We start from the raw sequence: 8,302 nt of genomic DNA, 5'->3' as shown, positions 1-8,302 counted from the left end.
GGTCTCACTGGTGCAGGATGAAGTTTTGTTGAGGAAATGAGCAACAGAGAGCAGGTGCAGGTATCTGAGGCAAAGACAGACTCTCAGCCCCACCTCCACCCAGAGGTGTTTCAGTGACTGCATGACTCAAAAAGCCCCCCAGCTATTTTTGTTTCCCTAACATTCCTTTTCATCCTCCTATTGCCCAACTTTGGGGGGTGACCATGAGCCCTTGGCCAATGACTGACCCTGGTTCCCTGCCTATGGCCCACGTTTCTACTGGCCCATCTGCCCATGTGGATGTTTTAACTTCTGTTTACCAACCCAGCCCAGGGGCCTGCTCATTGCCTTGCTAGTATCTCCTGAGGGGTCAAGATAGGTCTCTTAAGGTATGCTCATTAGCCAGTGTGTGAACTAATGGGATTCTGTGTATTTTGTGTAGACCCTCCTAAAGGGTTATGGGCAAGGTCTAACAACCATCGAGATTCTGTATTTTTGATCTGCTTCACCTGCATTGTCTGGGTATCCAAAATTATAAAACCAAGGCCCTGGAGGAAGGGGGCATCTCAGAGCAGGAGGAAGGTCTGAGGTCACTTCATTAGAAGGGACCATGGACCCTTTTGAATGGAAAGGTGAAAACTTCTCAGTCTGTAAGTTTTCTTGAGGAAGCAAGCCAGAGTTTTAGCTTCCCCCTTCTTTCCCCTTCTTTCCCCCTTCTTTACCACTGCCACATCAGCATTAGGCCCCTTCAGGGGTTTTCAACCTCCACCCTTGCTTGTGACCTTTTCCCCTCCCTCACTTTGGCATTTGCCAAATAAGGACATGAACAATACCCTGGTTCCCTGATTGCCTCACAGCCAGTAGGAGATAGTGGTGGGCTTCTTTGTTCCTTATCATTGGAGGAGATTCTGAACTCAGATTGTAAGCCTGCCTCCCAGACAGTGGGAAAAGGGACAGCAGTGGGAGGGAGCTTGACTGCCTTAGGGTACTCGCATTTTATGTGAGTCTTCCCACAAGTCAACTTGTCTTAGCACACGTGAATATTCCATGGCTTCCATTTATTCCAATTTGTTCCAGCATTCTGCAGTCAGTGGGTGATGGGAGTGATGGAACCTGGACCCCTAAAAGGAAAAGACCTTGTCTTTGAAAGCAACCCAGTCCCTGAATTTTTCCACCCATTTCAGCAGCCCAGATCACTGGTGCCTCCAACCAAAACAACTGGCCAACCCCAGCCCACCTAGATCACTTAATTAACTTACTTGATATTCCTTTCACTATTGCACTTGGCCCACTCCAGAGTACTTACCATTCCTTAATCCCATCCAGATTCTTTTCACTGTCCTTTTTGTATATAAGTATCAGTCTTATCACCATTAAGTTACAGATTCCCTAAGAATCTGCCCAGTTCCTATTGGTGTTACAATAAACCTTGCCATTTTTACTGGAAGAAGGTTTGAGTGCATGAATTCTTCCCAGGCAGATGCTGCCATGTACCCTGACCTTTTGGAGATCCCTACAACCCCAAACCTTATCAGTGGGCATCTAACTCTTTTGTTTCCTATTCTCGCCATTCCCAAAAATGTTGTTATAAATATTTTGGTACATATGAAATCTTTAAAAAAATTTTTTTTAATTCACCTACTTGGGCTGTCTAGCAGTGGGAATTTGGGTCAAAGAGTTTAGATATTTTAGTCATTTTCTAGAATTGCAAGGCCAAGTCATACCTTGAATGACAGTCCATTCATGGGCTTGTCTTTCCATGACCTCTCAGATACCTTGTATTCCCATTTTGTCATCTTTAACAGTTTACTGGGTATGAGGTGAAACTTTGGAGTTATTTTCATGGGCATTTCTCTTATTAGTGACTTGCAGCAATGTTTTATAATGTCATTTATAGGTGGAATACTTCTTTTGAATCCTATGAGTTTCTCACTTGTCTGCTTAGTGCTGTTACACTTATAATTCCAAGGATTTCTTTCAGCACCTTGCATTTCCAGTCCCTGGGAAGCACTCATTCTTCCCATGGAAACTACAGGGATTCCTGCTTCTCTTCTCTACCCATTTCATGGAATGATCCTGACTAAAGTTCTTTTGCAATCTTAAAGTGTTGGGAGTTCTGAGACTGGAATTGGCAGAGGCCTTTGGGAGAGATAATCTATTCCATCCCCTGCCATTAGAGGGAGGATGTTGAGACTCAGCAAGGTCACCTGGTAGTCCAAGGTCATATAGTTAGTGAGAGACAGATTTGAACCAAGATTCTCTGAATCCAAAGTCAACTTTGTCTTCGACAAATCAAATATTAATCTATACATGTTAGAATTGAGTTTATTTTTCACAAAAGGATGCTATTGATGTAGAAAGTGCAACAGGTAGGGCTGCTAGGTGGCGGAGTGAATAGAGCACCAGCCCTGGAGTCAGGAGGACCTGAGTTCAAATCAGACCTCAGACACTTAACACAAAAGCTAACGGTGTGACCTTGGGCAAGTCACTTAACCCCAATTGCCCTACCTTTTCCCCTCCAAGAAAAAGCAAAAAGAAAAAAAAAAAAAAGAAAGTGCAACAGGTAAGGGACTGTGTATGCCTCCTTTATAATGTAACCAAACCTAAGTAAAACCAAATCATCAAGTGTACGTAGCCACAAAGAGGCACTTCCATTCATCAGAAGTCGCTGGGTGGTACAGTGGACAGATGGCCAGACCTGAGTTCAGGAGAGACACCACTTAGCTGTGTGAATTTAGACAAATCTTTCAAATTCTGTCTTCTTAGGTTTCCTCATTTGTAAAATGGGGATAATAGCACCTACCTCCCATGGCTGATGTGAAAACACAATGAGGTGATATTTATAAAGCCCTTTCCAAACTTTAAAGCACTATATTAATGCTAGCTATTGTGGCTAACTAGTGTTATCGGCATGAAGAGCAGATTAGAAAGAACTAGAAATGGGGTGGAAGTGTGGTTTGGGGGTGCTGGGAACCCCCAAATGGAAGGATATAGGGTAGGTCTTCCTGGAAAGAATTTGACCACTCAAGCCTTCCAGTCCAAGTACCTAATTTATTTGTAACACCAATAGAAATGGCCCAGACTCCTAGTGAGTCTGCCCAATTTAATGGGGGTAAGATTGATACTTTTATACAGAAAAATACTTTGAGAAGATCTGCATGGGATTGAGGAGTGGTAAATAGCCTGGGGTGGGCCAGGGGCAGACCATGACAGGATCTGGTTTCGATTAAGGAGTATCAAGTAAACTAATGAAGTAATACAGGTGGACTGGGGTGGGTCAGATGCCTCAGGTGAATCACCAGGATCTTTTCCTTTTAGGGGTTCAGGTCCCCTGGATGTTAACATTCATTTCTGCCCAGACTACAATCCAGGCTCCATAATCACTAACCTGAGCAAGTCACCTCCCTCCTCTCTCCTACCCCACATTTTCAGTTTCTTTTATCTTTCCATATTAGAATGGAAACTGCTTGAAGCGGGGACTGTCTTTCGTTTTTTACTAGTATTTGCATTCCCACCACTAATTTTGGTATCTAGTACTTAGTAATTTATTAAGTTAAATGGTAACTGAATGACTCATTACATAGAGGGAGTTAATCCTCCCCAAGTGGCCTAGTGACTATTATTACTAAGCTTCCCTCTCAAGATCTGCTGGCTGATTATTACTCTCACAAGGTGTTTTCTATCACAGCTAGACTTTCTGTAGGGCTGCAATGGGCAGGGGAAGTCTAACCTTGTAGCCAAGATCTCAAGGTCCTTTGTTGCTGCACATACAGGGAGAGTCCCACAGCCTCCACCATGTCACAACTGCTTCTCTTCACCAGAGAAAGAATGATTAATTATGGCTCAGTGGAAAATACAGAGAGAGGCAGCAGGTACTGGAAGGGGAGTCAGAATATGTGCTTTTGTCAAACATCCCCAAAATGTATTTCCTGTGTGACTCTAGCCAACTCATTCAACCTTTTCAGAACATCAGTTTCTTCATCAGTAAAATGAAGTTTTGTACTGAAAAAAATCTCCATTGCCCCTGTGAAATGAAAATAGAAAATTCCTTTAAAGGGGTATAATTTAGAAAGAAGTTTATGAAGTCATCTAGGAGAGAGGGAGACCAAAAAAAGACTCCTCTCTTTGCCCCCCTTCCAACCTTCCTCTCTTCCCCTCCTTTCCCCCCCACCCAGTGTCCTTATGTTACATATCATATAGGGTTCAAACAAAGGAACAAGGAAACAGTATCATTGGCCAGCAAAGAGGCAGTTTCCAGAAAGGTCAAGCAGGCCATTTGAAATGTATAACAGGAAAAAACTCCTCACATTCCTTGCATCAATCTTTGGATCTGACTGGGTTTTCAGGCAGTACAGACTAGGTCCTGAGTTGAGCATTAAATGAATCTAGTCCATAAGATGCAGGTCAGGTTTTCTTAGCCAAGAAGGGCTGGGTTCAAACCATGCCACAGAGGCAGCCAGGTGGCTCATCGAGTAAGAGCACAGGCCACAGTGTTGGGATGACCTGGGGATTGAATCTGGGCTCAGACATTTAGCACCCACCCAGAAACACCTGGCTGTGTAACCTTGAGCAAATTACTTAACCCCAATTGCTTTAAAAAAACAAAAAAACAAAAACCATTCCCATCCTCTTCTCCTTGCTAATCTTTTATCTCTAGAGTGTTATGAAAACCCTTTCTCACAGCTCTACTCCTCCCTCTCTGACCCCTCCCTCTCAGTCCCCTTTGCTTCATCTGCATCCAGGGCCCCTGTGGCTCTCTGCCAGGGATCTGTTCTGGGCCCTATTCCCTTCTCCCTCTATACAATTTCATTTGATCTCATTAGCTCCCAGGGATTCAATGGTCATTTCTATTCTGATGATCCTCAAGTTTACTCTTCCACACTAACCTTTGTACTGACCTCCAAGTTGGCTTCTTCAACCACCTTTTAAACCCTTGGAACTAGATGTCCATGGACACCTTAAACTCAGCTGGCCCAGACCAAACTCATTATTCACCCTCCCCTCCCAATCCTCCCTGATTCCTAACTCCCCCATTACTGCTAAGAACTCCCCCCCCCATCCTCTCAGGCTCCCAGGCTGACACCCCAAGTGTCCTCCTCAGCACCTTCTCCTCTCTTACCCTCCAATATCCAAACCGTCTCCAGGATTTGGCCTTCTATCCCATCTCTTGCCTATTGGCCCTGTCTCTTCTGTTACTGCCTCCATCCTGGGGCAGGCCTTTATTTTCTCAGGCCTAGATTGTGGCTCAAGCCTGCTGCTTGGTCTGGTTGATGCCAGTGTCTCTGCCTCCAGGCCAAACCTTTACTGTCTAAAGCACAAGTCTGATCCTGGCCCCCCTCCCCTCACTAAATCCCAGGGGCCCCCTATCACCTCCAGGATGAAATAGGAAATTCTCTGTTCTGGACTCAAAGCCCATCAACACCTGCCTCCCCCCACCCCAACTTCCCAGTCTTACACCTTAAACCCCTCATATGCTCTGATCCAGTGACACTGGCCTCCTTGTGGCTCTTTCCACAAGACCCTCCATCTCCAGACTCTGGGCATTTGTCCTGGCTGTCCCCAGGCCTGGAATGCCTCCCTCTTCATCTCAGCCTCCTGGCTTCCCTTACTTCTTCAGGTTCCCACTGAAATCCTACCTTCTCTAGGAAGCCTTTCCCAATCCCTCTGCATCCTAGCACCTGTCTTTGGTGGTTATTCCCTATTTGTCTTCTCTGTGGCTTGTTTGTATATAGATGTTTACATGTTGTCTCTCCCAGTAGATTTTGAGCTTGGTGAAGTTGGGACTGTTTTCTGCCTTTCTCTGTATCCTTAGCACTCAGTACAGTGTCTACCATACAGAATGCATGTAATAAATGCTTTTTGACTGACTGACCAACATTCTGTACTAAATAGATATTTCTCTAGTTTGTGGCTCAGCTGAAATTTCAGTAGAGGGAAAGATGAAAAGGTCACAATGGGAGGGCCCAGAGTAACCCTCCATGAGCTGGTGTGGCCAGGCATCATGGGAATAAAGAACACCAAATACGGAAGTAGGTTCAGGCTTCCCCTTCATTTTCCAATTCCCAGCCAACCTGAAATAACCCAGCAGGTCCAGAGGACAAGTAAGGAGGCTGGCAGTGAAGAGCAGGGTGACAGTCTGGGCCTGGTTCCTTCTGCTCTTTTAGGGTAACAAATGTTGGGGAAAGAACATGCTCCAAACTAGAGTTCAGGTAAGCAAAGTTATACCCTAAAAACAGGCTTGGTGGAGAAGGGGTGAGGGGTGCTAGTTGTAGGAAGGGGCATTCCTAATCAGACCCAGATGTGGAGAAGTTCTTGGGGTCACTTTTCAATACAGGCACAGGTAGATTTCAGGGAGGGAGATGGGATGCTTGGGATCTATGTTTGTAAAATCAATTTGTAAACTCAATTTGTAATACCAATTTGTAACATCAATAATGATGGGTGCTTGAGATCTATATTTGTAACATCAGTTTGTAAAACTTTGTAACATCAATTTGTAAAAACATTCTGTAAATCACACTCCATCCCCCCCCCCCTTCCCCAGTCTCAGAGCATTAAGTCTGCCCCTTCTCCCCCTGACCCTAGCTTCAGAGCAATAACTCTGCCCAGCAACAACTATCTCAGCTTGGAACAATAAGAAACTATTCCTATGAATCCTTCACTAAAGTATCTATAGACATTCCAGCTTAGGCAACTATTATCTCCCCCTTGTATAGCGTCCCTCTGCTCCCATGAATCCTTCCTTGCCCTATCTCTAGGCTGAGGGTTAACTCCTTAGCCTATCATTCACAAACCGAGTCTCCTTTTAGCCTTGGTTTCAAGACATCAATCTTGTCAAACATGACACTGATAGGTGGCAGACCGGGCACTTCTCAGTCAGCCCTTGACTGCTTGCTGACTTAGTGACGTTTCCAGGCTAAAACCATGCCTCCAGGTGGCCCCCGCCCTTGGGCTTTTTCCCAGTGAATCATGGGCAATACGCCTACAAAGTTACATAACAGTTGCATGTCCCTTTAAACACTGTCCCCACCTTAACTCCTCCCTAATCCCACCCTTAATCACCTAGTTAGCATAATTGGCAAGGGTTCTACTATGGATGATTCTATATAAATCTAAATTCTGCCCCTTTAAGGTTGCAGGTCCCCTAAGGATCCTTGCCCACTGTAAGGCATATAATAAAATTTTACAACTCTGACTCCAAGTTAGCCTGGGCCTACTGAACTCTTTCAAGACTGAATCGCAGGCTCTCTGGTCTTAGGTAAGATCAGAGTTCCTGCTGAACGTATAGGGTGCCATCCCTCATCAAGGGGAAGCTTCTTTATTGGGACTAGAAATGAGATCAATGGGTTGGCTATGTGAAGCATGTCAAAACCTCATACCAAGAGGAGTCTGAGTTGAAAACAGAAAAGTTTTATTAGGAGGAAAATCAAATACTTGCCGAGATCCCAAGTACTAAGCACAAGGGAGCCTACAGTCTAACAGAGGCAGGAGGAGTTTATAGTTGGAAACGACAAAAGAGTTAACAGTGTGGTTAGGGTGAGGAACGGATGCTATCACAGGAACAGGTAGGACTCTGTAGCGGCAAGCACCCCAAGCGTCCTCAGGGTTTGCAGCTACCACAGGTTCTTGGATCTGCTTTGTTAAAGGAAAGCAACTCAAAATGGGTTAACAAGCTTACTTTAATCAGTCAGACATATATCGTTTACCTTGTTCAGGAGAAAAGGTCAGCACCCTGAACCTCAAAGTATACAGGCATAATTATCAAGACAGAAACATCAAGTAGACAGATTTCCAAACTGTCCAACCATTACATCCATACCCAGTCAACATCTGGGTTTCCACATTCTGGGTTTTTCAAAGCCGGGGGACTCTCAACAACGGCTTCCCAGAATTCAGATCAAATCACAGAACACTTCTCAAAGTGAGTCCCAAAAATAAAGCTACACATCAGGGCTTATATAGCCTTCTCCTGGCTCAGAGAATGTAACAACCTTATTGACTCACTGGCCAATCAAGAAGTATCTACTGAAAAACAAGCCTCCCCCACCCCAGGCTTCAGGTGCACATTAGCCTAGGGGCAGGGAAGATCTTTAAAATTTACATTCTTATTACAGACTCAGAAACACGATGTTGACAACAAGGCTAATTTAGGTTGTTTTGGGACTCACAGCTCAGCATGGTCAGCCAACAACCACCAGCAAAGGCGTCTCAGTGTGAGCCAGGCTTTGGTTTGCTGCAGGCTCCTGACTGGCTCCTTCAGGCAAACAGCCTTACTCTTTGTCCACTGCACCTGCCTGGTAAAGTAACTCATAGAAAACAGACA

The sequence above is a fragment of the Petaurus breviceps genome, unplaced genomic scaffold (assembly GCF_028583685.1).
Source record: "Petaurus breviceps papuanus isolate PSGF00001 unplaced genomic scaffold, PetGlider_PUasm1.0 90823, whole genome shotgun sequence".
Taxonomy (NCBI): domain Eukaryota; kingdom Metazoa; phylum Chordata; class Mammalia; order Diprotodontia; family Petauridae; genus Petaurus; species Petaurus breviceps.
This window is presented reverse-complemented; position numbering follows the sequence as displayed.